Below are 18,012 nucleotides of genomic sequence, written 5' to 3'. Positions count from 1 at the left end.
AGATGGATGAGAGACCATTCAGTCAGCATTGCATTTGGCTATTAATTTGGCTTTTCATGTGGAGCAGCATGAATCAGTGCTTCATACACCAGTGTAGTGAACCCAGCATAGCGCACACTGCCTGGCCTTTATAGTAAAACACAAGACTGTGCATGGGAAATAGAAAGAACACAAACAGAGATGCATAAACTCGCCGTAATTACTTTACTTTCAAATGTAGGTGAATACATTTGAACGTGTGATGTCTGCTCTTACAACTGATTGACTTATTGCAAAGAAGGGAGACATGACCTTTTCAAAAAAGAAAAAAAAAAGTCAAAATTTGAATAAATACTGATCTTTTGGTAAAATGGTACAACAGATTGACACTGTTATTCAAAAATTGATTATATCAGTGAAGATAATTCAGGTTGCCTTGGAACTGTTCGCAGCCGAGTGTGAAGTGGTGGGAATGAGAATCAGCACCTCCAAATCTGAGGCCATGGTCCTCAGCCGGAAAAGGGTGGAGTGCCCACTCCGGGTCAGGGACAAGTTCCTGCCCCAAATGGAGGAGTTTAAGTATCTCGGGGTCTTGTTCACAAGTGATGGGAGAAGGGAGCAGGACCTCGACAGACGGGTTGGTGCAGCGGCTGCAGTAATGCGGACGCTGTACCGGTCTGTTGTGGTGAAGAGAGAGCTGAGTGTAAAAGCGAAGCTCTCAATTTACCGGTCGATCTATGCCTCTACCCTCACCTATGGTCACGAGCTGTGGGTATTGACTGAAAGAACGAGATTGCGAATACAAGCGGCGGAAATGAGCTTCCTCCGAAGGGTGGCTGGCCTCTCCCTTAGAGATAGGGTGAGAAGTTCAGCCACCCGGGAGGGGCTCAGAGTAGAGCAGTTGCTCCTCCACATCGAAAGGAGCCAGTTGAGGTGGTTCAGGCACCTGACAAGGATGCCTCCTGGGTGAGGTTTTCCGGGCATGTCCCACCGGGAGGAGGCCCTGGGGGAGACCCAGGACAGGCTGGAGAGATTATATCTCTCGGCTGGCCTGGGAACGCCTTGGTATCCCGCGGACAAGCTGGAGGAGGTGGCTGGGGAGAGGGAGGTCTGGGCTTCTCTGCTTGGGCTGCTGCCACCGCGACCCGGCCCCGGATAAGCGGAAGGAAATGGATGGATGGATGGAGATAATTCAGGTTACTGAAGCAACCAGCTTATTTTTGTAGTTCTGGTTGATTTCTACGTTTCTTATGTATTTTAAAAAGTTTTCTCAACAAAAAAGTTTGATTTATTTATATAAAATAATTTTAAGATGCACTTTAAGTGGTCTAACCATGAGAAATTATATAAAAATACTCGAAGTAGTTTTAGTCTAAGGCAGAGGTGGAGGTTTCTTCTGCTAAGCCAGCATGGTTTAGTCTAAATTTAACATCAACACTTTAATTTGTCTGATATAATAATTAAATGAAGCAACCAGCTTATTTATGTGGAAAAATATCTTAAATTACTGTGATTAAAGTTTACCAAACACAGTGTTAACTACAGGGAGGCAAAAAGAAAACGTCACCTAGCTTATATTTAGACTTAAAACTGTTAGGATGCCTGGGTCGTCGACCCAGGGTTTTTGAGTTTATGATATTATTTATACTGTCTAGTTTTTGGTTTCTTTGAGTTCTGTCTTATGGCTTAGGTCTCTGTCTTCTTTAGTTGCTCTGTCTCCCCTATCACCTGCATCCCCTTGTCTAGTTCGCGTCTATGTGTATCTTAAGTTCCTATATCCCCGTGTTCAGTCAGTGTTTGTGTCTGCCCTGTTCCCACGTCTCTGTTCCCTTTGTAGTGCCTGCATGTGAGTCTGTGTCTTTGTTCAGTCTGTGTTATGTGTTTCCTGTTTTACTTTGAAGGTCTCCGTCTTTTCTCAGTGTGTTCAGTTTACGCTTCTTTGGTCTCGTCAGTTCTGATTTGCCCCAGCTGTGTTTCCCTTCTGTTACTCATTTCCTGATTGCTCCCTCTGTGTATTTAAGCCCTGTGTTTCTTAGTGTCTGGGTCGCGATCTACCGTTTATTTTGCTGTGTGTTTTGCCAGTCCACCGGTGTTAGTTTATGTTCAGTTTTTCCCAGTTATGTTATGTTTACGTTCAGCATTAAAGCTGTTTTGGTTTAAGTTTGTCTCCGGAGTCTGCATCTTGGGTCCTATTCCTGTTTGCACACAGCCGTCACCTAACAAAAACAGACTGCACAGTCTACTGCTTGCACTATGAGCAACATCATGTATTTTATCACAGAGTAAATCATTATTACAGCTATTTTAGCTGATTTAAGGCTCCTTTGACAACGTATTTGAAGCTCTCATACAAGAGAGTTAAGAAAAAACTGTAACAAATAAATAAGTCAATAAAACAATAATATACTTATAATAAATGTCTGTCTATAATATAGACAGACATTTACAAGCATGTTTTTAGATTGTTGGAGAAATCCAGAGAACATGCAAACATCCACACCGAAAGGAATCAGCCAGCAGATTCAAACCCAGATCCCCTTTGGAGTGAGGTGATAGTGCTAAACGCTGCACCAATGTGCCACCACTTCTGAATGTGTATGTGTGTAAACACACATTAACAGTGATGAAGTGGTAAGTCATGACAGTAAATCAGCAACCACAAATAGCAGGATTTTAAAGTAGTGAAGCAGGTAAACGTCACTCAGTCTTCGTTAATCTAATTTAAACCTGCGTCTTTCCATCTGTAACATACTGAAATGGTTATTTGGCAAAAGATTTAGCATATCACCTGGTATTTCCTAAGAAATTATGTGTTACCCTCGTCATACTCAGCTCAGTTCTGGACAGGTTTGGGGTGGCCTACTTTGCTAAGACCAAGTCTACTGTTGCCATTGTTTATAAATCCGGAAAATTACATCATTACTTGGCACAACTTCCCCAACCACATCTTTACTGGCCAGCAGAGGTCTCTAGTGTTCTGCAGAAATATAGACATCGACTACAAACCTGCTGTGGATGTAAATCATTGACTTGCTGCCTGCATGCTGTTGATTCAGGTAACAATTAGGTTGAAATACAACCTATTTTCACTGTTTATGCTTTGATAAGTTGTTTCCACATCTGCCCATTGCTTTTCCATCTTGACATTTGGAAGTAATAACATTTTGATTATTCCATAAAGAAGTTATTATGACAGCATTGCTGCTGTCAGTGCCTTTGTATGTTAGCTTACAAGAATTTAGCTAAGAAGCAAATCATAGAGTTCTCAAAGGAAATTAGAGTCACAAAACATGGGCAGTAATAAAACCTGAAGCTCATAACAGTGCAGGTTGTTTGTGTGTGTAGTTTGCATGCAGTATGTGTGTGTGTTTTCCTGTTGCCCATGGAAGAGGAAATTAAAGTGGTGAGCAATGACAAGGCAGAAGACAAGTAAGGTGTCCTCTGCATTGATTTCAGTGAAACAAGCTTCAGGGGAACCATTGTCCTCACTCCATCACATTTAGACTTTTGACACAGTCATCCTTTTGGCTTAGAAGCAAAAATCTTCTCATACTGAGTTTCCAGCCTGAAGCCCCTCTGACAAACACAAGTGTCAAGTTAGACCACTAATTGGGGTCCTTCTGCTTCTGTTCAAATGAGGGATAATTGAGCCCACAGAGAGCCTTAGTGACAGTTTTGCTTAAGGTCTGCCGCTGCTGTCTAGTATCTTTGTCCGCCTTTTATGCTTTCGGTCCTCCAGGGTGATCTAATAATGAAAAAATATGTATGTCTTCAAACTGTAGGGTTCATTAGTGTAATGGCTTTAACTCTGACATTTAACTCTGGCAAACGATTGATGACTAAAATAGATTATAATGAAATTTGATAAGCAAAAAGTCTTTGAAGTGTCTTTTTTTTAATTACCTTTCTATTTTGAATAGTTTTTCATGGAAACTAGGGATTTTTATATATGATGTGCAAATAGTTTAACTTCATGATGGAGAAAATGAATTCACAGCTGCAGCTTGCGTTTTCAGTACTGACTAAAGGACTAAAGTGGTCCTAAGGTGCTGGCATTTTTTGATATGTGAAATCTTGCACTGTTGCCAGCCAGATACTTTCCAGATGGTATTACATGGTGGATCAAAAATCTTTCAGGTCCTGTCCATGTGAAATATTTGTGAATCCCTTGAGCCAAAGGGCCCAACTTTCACTCTGTAGGAAAACTCCATTATTGATTTGTGTGGCAATTTTCAGTTTCACTACAGCCTGGAGAGTTGTTTGTCACTGGCCAGTCAGTAAATCAGTCACTTCCGTTCACAAAAATATGCTAAAGAACAGAACAATCATATGGAATTTCTCTGCCAACTGACTGGGGAATACACATTTTTCCCTAGTGACAGGTGGTTGCCAGGGGATCACTGAACAGTTTGTAAGTCAATTTTGCAATTATTATAATACTATTTTTTTCCTTGCAATTGTTGGTTGCCAGATGGTTGGGGAGCAGTCTTTAGGTGCTTTATTCACTTGACTCTACATTTCACCATTTGGTCACACGTCCAAAATGGCGGATTTGTTAATGTCACATGGTTAGTGGTCATGTGTCTGCAAACCTGTTTGTTTTCTTGGGGGGTTTTTAACCAGTGGAGTTGCCCCCTGCTGGCAGTTAGAAATAATGCTGGTTTGTGGCATTTACTTATGCACCTTTGTAACTGAAGAGACTTCCTTAAACCTGCAGTAGATTCAGTTTTCATAGACAAAAGCTATATCTATCTTTTATATGCCCTCTACTGCATTAACAGCAATGAATTAACGAGCTTTAAATTAGTTGCGATAAGGTTATCAGAAGGTTATTTCATCAATTTCACTTAAAATATGTTATGTACGGACCTGGATTTTTGATATTATGAAGGCCATCTCTGATACATTTGTGTTAATTTCCTGGTCTTAATTGTCTTCATTCTTGTACAAGTATTGGTATTAAAAAGAATCATACAAAGTGCTGCCTCCATATTTAGCATCACGCAGGCTTATTTCTAAGCCTCCTAATGAATATGCATGGCTTCATCTTACACCTGTGCATGGAAAGAGGCAGTAGGGAGAGAGATACAGTGAAATATTCGGTCAAAGGCAGAGATCCAATAAAATCCCTCTCCTTTGCTTTTAGCTTCTCTTTCCTGTTTCTGTCTGACTTACACACACAAATACACACACAGTCGAATAAACATAGTCAGCTGACCTTGTCAGCATACAGGGTCAATAGCTCCCCTCTAGTTCATTAAGTAGTTAGTGGCGAGGTTGTGAATAATGCAGGCTGGTGTGCAAACATATGCAATCTTTTGGCAAGCTGAGCACTGCTGCATGCCACTTATATAGGCTGTACTCAGTTATACATCTCACTCACAAATTAAATAAAGAGAAAAATGTTTTGACTCAAGATGACATGATGTCATAATTTTAAGATTACGGTAGAGTAAAACCAAAGTAAGAGCTGTCAGAAACAATAAGGTTTTTTTTACATATCAGATAAGAGAGACATTTTATGGAGCCATCTTGGTGGGTAGCAAAGTTTGCACTAAACAGATAAAATGCTCCATAAACAAACTGGCTCAAAATTATCTCAGTTCTCATGGTTGCCAGAAACAATTAGATGATGTAAAATGCTAATCTAATCCAACTTTTCGTTGAACATGCAGTGTCGGCTGAGCAAACGAAGGTTACTGTGTCTGTCTATTTCTATGTTATTACATGGCTTTGATTTGAACTCTGAATCTGCTAGGAGCAAAATGCTGAGGGACATGCAGATTATGAGTGTGAATAGGTGCACAAAGTGATTGGCAGTGTAACATTATGTAGAAGTACCAGGAACAGGGACAGCCAAGCTCACAGATCTAAATAATAATACGATCACTGATGTAATACATCAGTTATTCAAATTCTGACAGCCATCTCTAAATTGAGCCTTGTTATTCATTAGTTTTCCCTGTAACCTTTCAAAATGTGCACAGACTGAACAACAATCTTTTTTTTTTTACATCTACAGTGGGGCAAAAAAGTATTTAGTCAGCCACCGATTGTGCAAGTTCCCCCACCTAAAATGATGACAGAGGTCAGTAATTTGCACCAGAGGTACACTTCAACTGTGAGAGACAGAATGTGAAAAAAAAAAATCCATGAATCCACATGGTAGGATTTGTAAAGAATTTATTCGTAAATCAGGGTGGAAAATAAGTATTTGGTCAATAACAAAAATACAACTCAATACTTTGTAACATAACCTTTGTTGGAAATAACAGAGGTCAAACGTTTACTATAGGTCTTTACCAGGTTTGCACACACAGTAGCTGGTATTTTGGCCCATTCCTCCATGCAGATCTTCTCGAGAGCAGTGATGTTTTGGGGCTGTCGCCGAGCAACACGGACTTTCAACTCCTGCCACAGATTTTCTATGGGGTTGAGGTCTGGAGACTGGCTAGGCCACTCCAGGACTTTCAAATGCTTCTTACGGAGCCACTCCTTTGTTGCCCGGGCAGTGTGTTTTGGATCATTGTCATGTTGGAAGACCCAGCCTCGTTTCATCTTCAAAGTTCTCACTGATGGAAGGAGGTTTTGGCTCAAAATCTCACGATACATGGCCCCATTCATTCTGTCCTTAACACGGATCAGTCGTCCTGTCCCCTTGGCAGAAAAACAGCCCCATAGCATGATGTTTCCACCCCCATGCTTCACAGTAGGTATGGTGTTCTTGGGATGCAACTCAGTATTCTTCTTCCTCCAAACGAGGCGAGTTGAGTTTATACCAAAAAGTTCTACTTTGGTTTCATCTGACCACATGACATTCTCCCAATCCTCTGCTGTATCATCCATGTGCTCTCTGGCAAACTTCAGACGGGCCTGGACATGCACTGGCTTCAGCAGCGGAACACGTCTGGCACTGCGGGATTTGATTCCCTGCCGTTGTAGTGTGTTACTGATGGTGACCTTTGTTACTTTGGTCCCAGCTCTCTGCAGGTCATTCACCAGGTCCCCCCGTGTGGTTCTGGGATCTTTGCTCACCGTTCTCATGTTCATTTTGACCCCACGGGATGAGATCTTGCGTGGAGCCCCAGATCGTGGGAGATTATCAGTGGTCTTGTATGTCTTCCATTTTCTGATGATTGCTCCCACAGTTGATTTTTTCACACCAAGCTGCTTGCCTATTGTAGATTCACTCTTCCCAGTCTGGTGCAGGTCTACAATACTTTTCCTGGTGTCCTTCGAAAGCTCTTTGGTCTTGGCCATGGCGGAGTTTGGAGTCTGACTGTTTGAGGCTGTGGACAGGTGTCTTTTATACAGATGATGAGTTCAAACAGGTGCCATTCATACAGGTAACGAGTGGGGGACAGAAAAGCGTCTTACAGAAGACGTTACAGGTCTGTGAGAGCCAGAGATTTTCCATGTTTGAGGTGACCAAATACTTATTTTCCACCCTGATTTACGAATAAATTCTTTACAAATCCTACCATGTGGATTCATGGATTTTTTTTTTCACATTCTGTCTCTCACAGTTGAAGTGTACCTCTGGTGCAAATTACTGACCTCTGTCATCATTTTAAGTGGGGGAACTTGCACAATCGGTGGCTGACTAAATACTTTTTTGCCCCACTGTACAAATAAAACCCTCCTTTTGCCACTTGCTACAGGTACCTTTCAGATGTCTGGATCAGAAAAAAAAATTGTAGGGCATGGTTCAGAGTTCAAAATTGGGAAACATCTCTAAAGTTCTGAAACAAGAACTCCAGAAACAAAAAGCTGGCAGCACAACATGTGATTGTTTTTCATTAAAGAGGTAGTTTGACATTTTGAAAAGTATGCGTATGCACTTGGATGCATGTATAAGGTGCACATATACTTAAAAATTAAAGGAACAATTTTTTAATCCGAGTATAGCATCATCTATTATCCTTTTGAAGCCTAACAACTCAGTAGCGAAGAAAGATGTTTCCCAACACTTTTTAAAAACATCTATAACTCCTATAACTGCTAAACCATTTGCTCAATTAAAATAATTCCAACACTTCTAGAAAACAGCGACTCTACACTTTACAGTGATATTAGTGTTATTACTATAATCCCACGCACGGTGTCACATCAGCCCCATGAAGACGAAGGTTGGCTGAGAGAGTTAGTGAGAGAGATGAGCTCTCAAGAAAACAGCTGGTTTATTGGACCTTTGGGTTATGTTTAACATGTTTTTTAATTGTTTTGTTGATGCTTTTTGTTGTTGTTTTTTCTGTAAAAACCGGATAATCACTGAAAAAGACAGAGTTGATGCTTTCAGGAACCATTGGAATTTTTTGATCAAGCTAATGGTTCAAGAGTCATGGTGGTTTGACTTTTGTTTTAATAATTTAAATTCCTAGGATATTAATTTAGTCTGGTATATACCAGACAAGACTTTTGACAGTTTGACCTAATTTGATGTTAAGGAAATTATCAACAGGTACACTAGAGTGGAAAAAACCCTGAAACAAGTGGCACTGGCAATTTTTCCATCCGTGTCATATCTCAAATCAAATCAAATCAAATCAAATCACTTTGATTATCACATCACATGTGCTAGTACACTGGTACAGCACATGTGACTGAAATTGCTTCACAAGCAACAGTGGTAAGAAAAATACAGAACCATAAGATACAAGCCAAATATAGGAACAGGAATGTGACAATTGTAAGAAAAGTAAAAATATAAGAATGTATGCACATTACTAGATACATATATATATATATATATATATATATATATGTGTGTGTGTGTGTGTATGTGTGTGTGTGTGTGTGCACGTATCTACATATATCTAAAATAAAATATGAAGAGGTCAGCAGTATGAATAATGTGCAAAAGAAATGGCAATATGTACAAAATGGAATGCATAAATGTCGAAGTACCAATGAGTGTTTGTGTGTTAAACTCAACAAAGTGCGGCTTGTTGAGGTAGCTGTAGGGTTGCTGTGAAATCAGCTTTGCAGGTTATAGGAACTTTTGTAGTGAAGAGCTTTCGTTAACATGACAGAGCTCTGCTTTCTAAGTGGAAGCCTGAATTGAAATCCCGCTTGTATCTGGCATTTGTCATGGAATACCAGAATTGCCACCTCCACCACTGGCACCCTGTGCTTTTCACAGAGGACAGCGGATTTAACCTTAGAACATATAACACATGTGAAAGCTTCCCGAGAAGTCGTGGGGAACTTTATGCTGAATGTAACATCCTTGATTATGAGTGCTTTGCTGGTGGGTCAGTGATGGTCTGGAGAGGCACATGCACTGAGGTATGCACAGGCCTCTACAGGCAAGGCAACGGCACAATGAGTGCAGTTAGGTATGGGCATGAAATTCTCCGACCCACTGTCAGACCCTACGCTGGTGCAATGGCTCTTGGCTTTCTTCCTGCTGCCCGGCCTCATCCGACAAGAGTATGCAGGCAGTTTGCGTGGGGACTGATACCGTTGACCGACACTCCCCAGCCCCAACCCTATATTGGCCTACTTGACCAAAATTCAATCGGAGCATGCCCGGTGGTGTGGCATGCATACAAGGACATAAGAGCTTGAATGGATGATAGAAAAACTTGAAAGTAGCCTGTGCTTTCTTTGCCTGCTCTTGAAATGCTAGTCAACCTCCCCCAGCTATAAGAACCTGTGTCCATCTTAAAGACTTTCGGCTGAAGAAGCCCAGCTAGCTCAGTCGGGAGAGCATGAGACTCTTAATTTCAGGGTCGTGGGTTCGAGCCCCACGTTGGGCGAGGGGACTTTTGTGCAAATGCCCGCAAGAGAGAAAACACGTGTGTATAGAGAACAGCAAATGGCGTGTTGTGCAAAGGAAGATGAATGTATGGTAACAGAAACCAAAGTTACACTGTCGTGTCTGCACAAGTCCACATCTCCACCATTTGATGATTCTGGACTAAATTTCAAGAGAGCTTAGCAAAAAAGCAACACTCTAGGTTTACCTGCATCCCTACTCTCACCTAGGGTCACAAACTGTGGGTAGTGAATGAAAGCATGAGCTCACAGATATAAGCAGCGCAATGAGTTTTCTCCGTCGGGTGGCAGTGCTCGGCCTCGGAGATTGGATGACAAGCTTAGTATTTCAGGAGGAACTCAGATTACAGCTGCAACTCCTCCACATCGAAAGGAGCCTGCTGAGGTGGTTCGGACATTTGAACATCCAGGATGACTTTGAAGAGGTGGTTGGTCAACTCGTCAGGATGGCCGAGTGGTCTAAGGCGCCAGACTCAAGGATAGGCTCCTTCCAGACAAAAGGGACTTCTGGTCTCCAAATGGAGGCGTGGGTTCAAATCCCACTCCTGACATCTACTTTCTTTACTTAAAAATATGTTTTCAAGAGCTTCATCAACCTTTGTGTGTTAAACTCAACAAAGTGCGGCTTGTTGAGGTAGCTGTAGGGTTGCTGTGAAATCAGCTTTGCAGGTTATAGGAACTTTTGTAGTGAAGAGCTTTCGTTAACATGACAGGGCTCTGCTTTCTAAGTGGAAGCCTGAATTGAAATCCCGCTTGTATCTGGCATTTGTCATGGAATACCAGAATTGCCACCTCCACCACTGGCACCCTGTGCTTTTCACAGAGGACAGCGGATTTAACCTTAGAACATATAACACATGTGAAAGCTTCCCGAGAAGTCGTGGGGAACTTTATGCTGAATGTAACATCCTTGATTATGAGTGCTTTGCTGGTGGGTCAGTGATGGTCTGGAGAGGCACATGCACTGAGGTATGCACAGGCCTCTACAGGCAAGGCAACGGCACAATGAGTGCAGTTAGGTATGGGCATGAAATTCTCCGACCCACTGTCAGACCCTACGCTGGTGCAATGGCTCCTGGCTTTCTTCCTGCTTCCCGGCCTCATCCGACAAGAGTATGCAGGCAGTTTGCGTGGGGACTGATACCGTTGACCGACACTCCCCACCCCCCAACCCTATATTGGCCTACTTGACCAAAATTCAATACAACACCCCTGGGACATTTAGCTTTGGTCCATCTGACACCACCAGGTTGGAACTCAGACTGTCCAGGAGCTCAGTGATGCCCTGGTCCAGATCTGGGGAGAAGATTCCCCGGGAGACATTCAGTCGTCTCAATCGGAGCATGCCCCGTGGTGTGGCATGCATACAAGGACATAAGAGCTTGAATGGATGATAGAAAAACTTGAAAGTAGCCTGTGCTTTCTTTGCCTGCGCTTGAAATGCTAGTCAACCTCCCCCAGCTATAAGAACCTGTGTCCATCTTAAAGACTTGCTGCTGAAGAAGCCCAGCTAGCTCAGTCGGGAGAGCATGAGACTCTTAATCTCAGGGTCGTGGGTTCGAGCCCCACGTTGGGCGAGGGGACTTTTGTGCAAATGCCCGCAAGAGAGAAAACACGTGTGTATAGAGAACAGCAAATGGCGTGTTGTGCAAAGGAAGATGAATGTATGGTAACAGAAAATAAAGTTACACTGTCGTGTCTGCACAAGTCCACATCTCCACCATTTGATGATTCTGGACTAAATTTCAAGAGAGCTTAGCAAAAAAGCAACACTCTAGGTTTACCTGCATCCCTACTCTCACCTAGGGTCACAAACTGTGGGTAGTGAATGAAAGCATGAGCTCACAGATATAAGCAGCGGCAATGAGTTTTCTCCGTCGGGTGGCAGTGCTCGGCCTCGGAGATTGGATGACAAGCTTAGTATTTCAGGAGGAACTCAGATTACAGCTGCAACTCCTCCACATCGAAAGGACCCTGCTGAGGTGGTTCGGACATTTGAACATCCAGGATGACTTTGAAGAGGTGGTTGGTCAACTCGTCAGGATGGCCGAGTGGTCTAAGGCGCCAGACTCAAGGATAGGCTCCTTCCAGACAAAAGGGACTTCTGGTCTCCAAATGGAGGTGTGGGTTCAAATCCCACTCCTGACATCTACTTTCTTTTCTTAAAAATATGTTTTCAAGAGCTTCATCAACCTTTGTGTGTTAAACTCAACAAAGTGCGGCTTGTTGAGGTAGCTGTAGGGTTGCTGTGAAATCAGCTTTGCAGCTTATAGGAACTTTTGTAGTGAAGAGCTTTCGTTAACATGACAGAGCTCTGCTTTCTAAGTGGAAGCCTGAATTGAAATCCCGCTTGTATCTGGCATTTGTCATGGAATACCAGAATTGCCACCTCCACCACTGGCACCCTGTGCTTTTCACAGAGGACAGCGGATTTAACCTTAGAACATATAACACATGTGAAAGCTTCCCGAGAAGTCGTGGGGAACTTTATGCTGAATGTAACATCCTTGATTATGAGTGCTTTGCTGGTGGGTCAGTGATGGTCTGGAGAGGCACATGCACTGAGGTATGCACAGGCCTCTACAGGCAAGGCAACGGCACAATGAGTGCAGTTAGGTATGGGCATGAAATTCTCCGACCCACTGTCAGACCCTACGCTGGTGCAATGGCTCCTGGCTTTCTTCCTGCTGCCCGGCCTCATCCGACAAGAGTATGCAGGCAGTTTGCGTGGGGACTGATACCGTTGACCGACACTCCCCACCCCCCAACCCTATATTGGCCTACTTGACCAAAATTCAATACAACACCCCTGGGACATTTAGCTTTGGTCCATCTGACACCACCAGGTTGGAACTCAGACTGTCCAGGAGCTCAGTGATGCCCTGGTCCAGATCTGGGGAGAAGATTCCCCGGGAGACATTCAGTCGTCTCAATCGGAGCATGCCCCGCGGTGTGGCATGCATACAAGGACATAAGAGCTTGAATGGATGATAGAAAAACTTGAAAGTAGCCTGTGCTTTCTTTGCCTGCGCTTGAAATGCTAGTCAACCTCCCCCAGCTATAAGAACCTGTGTCCATCTTAAAGCCTTGCTGCTGAAGAAGCCCAGCTAGCTCAGTCGGGAGAGCATGAGACTCTTAATCTCAGGGTCGTGGGTTCAAGCCCCACGTTGGGCGAGGGGACTTTTGTGCAAAAATCCGGCAAGAGCGAAAACACGTGTGTATAGAGAACAGCAAATGGCGTGTTGTGCAAAGGAAGATGAATGTATGGTAACAGAAACCAAAGTTACACTGTCGTGTCTGCACAAGTCCACATCTCCACCATTTGATGATTCTGGACTAAATTTCAAGAGAGCTTAGCGAAAAAGCAACACTCTAGGTTTACCTGCATCCCTACTCTCACCTAGGGTCACAAACTGTGGGTAGTGAATGAAAGCAGGAGCTCACAGATATAAGCAGCGGCAATGAGTTTTCTCCGTCGGGTGGCAGTGCTTGGCCTCGGAGATTGGATGACAAGCTTAGTATTTCAGGAGGAACTCAGATTACAGCTGCAACTCCTCCACATCGAAAGGAGCCTGCTGAGGTGGTTCGGACATTTGAACATCCAGGATGACTTTGAAGAGGTGGTTGGTCAACTCGTCAGGATGGCCGAGTGGTCTAAGGCGCCAGACTCAAGGATAGGCTCCTTCCAGACAAAAGGGACTTCTGGTCTCCAAATGGAGGCGTGGGTTCAAATCCCACTCCTGACATCTACTTTCTTTACTTAAAAATATGTTTTCAAGAGCTTCATCAACCTTTGTGTGTTAAACTCAACAAAGTGCGGCTTGTTGAGGTAGCTGTAGGGTTGCTGTGAAATCAGCTTTGCAGCTTATAGGAACTTTTGTAGTGAAGAGCTTTCGTTAACATGACAGAGCTCTGCTTTCTAAGTGGAAGCCTGAATTGAAATCCCGCTTGTATCTGGCATTTGTCATGGAATACCAGAATTGCCACCTCCACCACTGGCACCCTGTGCTTTTCACAGAGGACAGCGGATTTAACCTTAGAACATATAACACATGTGAAAGCTTCCCGAGAAGTCGTGGGGAACTTTATGCTGAATGTAACATCCTTGATTATGAGTGCTTTGCTGGTGGGTCAGTGATGGTCTGGAGAGGCACATGCACTGAGGTATGCACAGGCCTCTACAGGCAAGGCAACGGCACAATGAGTGCAGTTAGGTATGGGCATGAAATTCTCCGACCCACTGTCAGACCCTACGCTGGTGCAATGGCTCCTGGCTTTCTTCCTGCTTCCCGGCCTCATCCGACAAGAGTATGCAGGCAGTTTGCGTGGGGACTGATACCGCTGACCGACACTCCCCACCCCCCAACCCTATATTGGCCTACTTGACCAAAATTCAATACAACACCCCTGGGACATTTAGCTTTGGTCCATCTGACACCACCAGGTTGGAACTCAGACTGTCCAGGAGCTCAGTGATGCCCTGGTCCAGATCTGGGGAGAAGATTCCCCGGGAGACATTCAGTCGTCTCAATCGGAGCATGCCCCGTGGTGTGGCATGCATACAAGGACATAAGAGCTTGAATGGATGATAGAAAAACTTGAAAGTAGCCTGTGCTTTCTTTGCCTGCGCTTGAAATGCTAGTCAACCTCCCCCAGCTATAAGAACCTGTGTCCATCTTAAAGCCTTGCTGCTGAAGAAGCCCAGCTAGCTCAGTCGGGAGAGCATGAGACTCTTAATCTCAGGGTCGTGGGTTCGAGCCCCACGTTGGGCGAGGGGACTTTTGTGCAAATGCCGGCAAGAGCGAAAACACGTGTGTATAGAGAACAGCAAATGGCATGTTGTGCAAAGGAAGATGAATGTATGGTAACAGAAACCAAAGTTACACTGTCGTGTCTGCACAAGTCCACGTCTCCACCATTTGATGCTTCTGGACTAAATTTCAAGAGAGCTTAGCGAAAAAGCAACACTCTAGGTTTACCTGCATCCCTACTCTCACCTAGGGTCACAAACTGTGGGTAGTGAATGAAAGCATGAGCTCACAGATATAAGCAGCGGCAATGAGTTTTCTCCGTCGGGTGGCAGTGCTCGGCCTCGGAGATTGGATGACAAGCTTAGTATTTCAGGAGGAACTCAGATTACAGCTGCAACTCCTCCACATCGAAAGGAGCCTGCTGAGGTGGTTGGGACATTTGAACATCCAGGATGACTTTGAAGAGGTGGTTGGTCAACTCGTCAGGATGGCCGAGTGGTCTAAGGCGCCAGACTCAAGGATAGGCTCCTTCCAGACAAAAGGGACTTCTGGTCTCCAAATGGAGGCGTGGGTTCAAATCCCACTCCTGACATCTACTTTCTTTACTTAAAAATATGTTTTCAAGAGCTTCATCAACCTTTGTGTGTTAAACTCAACAAAGTGCGGCTTGTTGAGGTAGCTGTAGGGTTGCTGTGAAATCAGCTTTGCAGCTTATAGGAACTTTTGTAGTGAAGAGCTTTCGTTAACATGACAGAGCTCTGCTTTCTAAGTGGAAGCCTGAATTGAAATCCCGCTTGTATCTGGCATTTGTCATGGAATACCAGAATTGCCACCTCCACCACTGGCACCCTGTGCTTTTCACAGAGGACAGCGGATTTAACCTTAGAACATATAACACATGTGAAAGCTTCCCGAGAAGTCGTGGGGAACTTTATGCTGAATGTAACATCCTTGATTATGAGTGCTTTGCTGGTGGGTCAGTGATGGTCTGGAGAGGCACATGCACTGAGGTATGCACAGGCCTCTACAGGCAAGGCAACGGCACAATGAGTGCAGTTAGGTATGGGCATGAAATTCTCCGACCCACTGTCAGACCCTACGCTGGTGCAATGGCTCCTGGCTTTCTTCCTGCTGCCCGGCCTCATCCGACAAGAGTATGCAGGCAGTTTGCGTGGGGACTGATACCGTTGACCGACACTCCCCACCCCCCAACCCTATATTGGCCTACTTGACCAAAATTCAATACAACACCCCTGGGACATTTAGCTTTGGTCCATCTGACACCACCAGGTTGGAACTCAGACTGTCCAGGAGCTCAGTGATGCCCTGGTCCAGATCTGGGGAGAAGATTCCCCGGGAGACATTCAGTCGTCTCAATCGGAGCATGCCCCGTGGTGTGGCATGCATACAAGGACATAAGAGCTTGAATGGATTAATGTAAAACTTGAAAGTAGCCTGTGCTTTCTTTGCCTGCTCTTGAAATGCTAGTCAACCTCCCCCAGCTATAAGAACCTGTGCCCATCTTAAAGCCTTGCTGCTGAAGAAGCCCAGCTAGCTCAGTCGGGAGAGCATGAGACTCTTAATCTCAGGGTCGTGGGTTCGAGCCCCACGTTGGGCGAGGGGACTTTTGTGCAAATGCGCGCAAGAGCGAAAACACGTGTATATAGAGACCAGCAAATGGCGTGTTGTGCAAAGGAAGATGAATGTATGGTAACAGAAACCAAAGTTACACTGTCGTGTCTGCACAAGTCCACATCTCCACCATTTGATGATTCTGGACTAAATTTCAAGAGAGCTTAGCGAAAAAGCAACACTCTAGGTTTACCTGCATCCCTACTCTCACCTAGGGTCACAAACTGTGGGTAGTGAATGAAAGCAGGAGCTCACAGATATAAGCAGCGGCAATGAGTTTTCGCCGTCGGGTGGCAGTGCTTGGCCTCGGAGATTGGATGACAAGCTTAGTATTTCAGGAGGAACTCAGATTACAGCTGCAACTCCTCCACATCGAAAGGAGCCTGCTGAGGTGGTTGGGACATTTGAACATCCAGGATGACTTTGAAGAGGTGGTTGGTCAACTCGTCAGGATGGCCGAGTGGTCTAAGGCGCCAGACTCAAGGATAGGCTCCTTCCAGACAAAAGGGACTTCTGGTCTCCAAATGGAGGCGTGGGTTCAAATCCCACTCCTGACATCTACTTTCTTTACTTAAAAATATGTTTTCAAGAGCTTCATCAACCTTTGTGTGTTAAACTCAACAAAGTGCGGCTTGTTGAGGTAGCTGTAGGGTTGCTGTGAAATCAGCTTTGCAGCTTATAGGAACTTTTGTAGTGAAGAGCTTTCGTTAACATGACAGAGCTCTGCTTTCTAAGTGGAAGCCTGAATTGAAATCCCGCTTGTATCTGGCATTTGTCATGGAATACCAGAATTGCCACCTCCACCACTGGCACCCTGTGCTTTTCACAGAGGACAGCGGATTTAACCTTAGAACATATAACACATGTGAAAGCTTCCCGAGAAGTCGTGGGGAACTTTATGCTGAATGTAACATCCTTGATTATGAGTGCTTTGCTGGTGGGTCAGTGATGGTCTGGAGAGGCACATGCACTGAGGTATGCACAGGCCTCTACAGGCAAGGCAATGGCACAATGAGTGCAGTTAGGTATGGGCATGAAATTCTCCGACCCACTGTCAGACCCTACGCTGGTGCAATGGCTCCTGGCTTTCTTCCTGCTTCCCGGCCTCATCCGACAAGAGTATGCAGGCAGTTTGCGTGGGGACTGATACCGCTGACCGACACTCCCCACCCCCCAACCCTATATTGGCCTACTTGACCAAAATTCAATACAACACCCCTGGGACATTTAGCTTTGGTCCATCTGACACCACCAGGTTGGAACTCAGACTGTCCAGGAGCTCAGTGATGCCCTGGTCCAGATCTGGGGAGAAGATTCCCCGGGAGACATTCAGTCGTCTCAATCGGAGCATGCCCCGTGGTGTGGCATGCATACAAGGACATAAGAGCTTGAATGGATGATAGAAAAACTTGAAAGTAGCCTGTGCTTTCTTTGCCTGCGCTTGAAATGCTAGTCAACCTCCCCCAGCTATAAGAACCTGTGTCCATCTTAAAGCCTTGCTGCTGAAGAAGCCCAGCTAGCTCAGTCGGGAGAGCATGAGACTCTTAATCTCAGGGTCGTGGGTTCGAGCCCCACGTTGGGCGAGGGGACTTTTGTGCAAATGCCCGCAAGAGAGAAAACACGTGTGTATAGAGAACAGCAAATGGCGTGTTGTGCAAAGGAAGATGAATGTATGGTAACAGAAAATAAAGTTACACTGTTGTGTCTGCACAAGTCCACATCTCCACCATTTGATGATTCTGGACTAAATTTCAAGAGAGCTTAGCAAAAAAGCAACACTCTAGGTTTACCTGCATCCCTACTCTCACCTAGGGTCACAAACTGTGGGTAGTGAATGAAAGCATGAGCTCACAGATATAAGCAGCGGCAA

Source organism: Aulonocara stuartgranti (genome assembly GCF_965226115.1).
Source record: "Aulonocara stuartgranti genome assembly, chromosome: 22".
Lineage (NCBI taxonomy): Eukaryota > Metazoa > Chordata > Actinopteri > Cichliformes > Cichlidae > Aulonocara > Aulonocara stuartgranti.
This window is presented reverse-complemented; position numbering follows the sequence as displayed.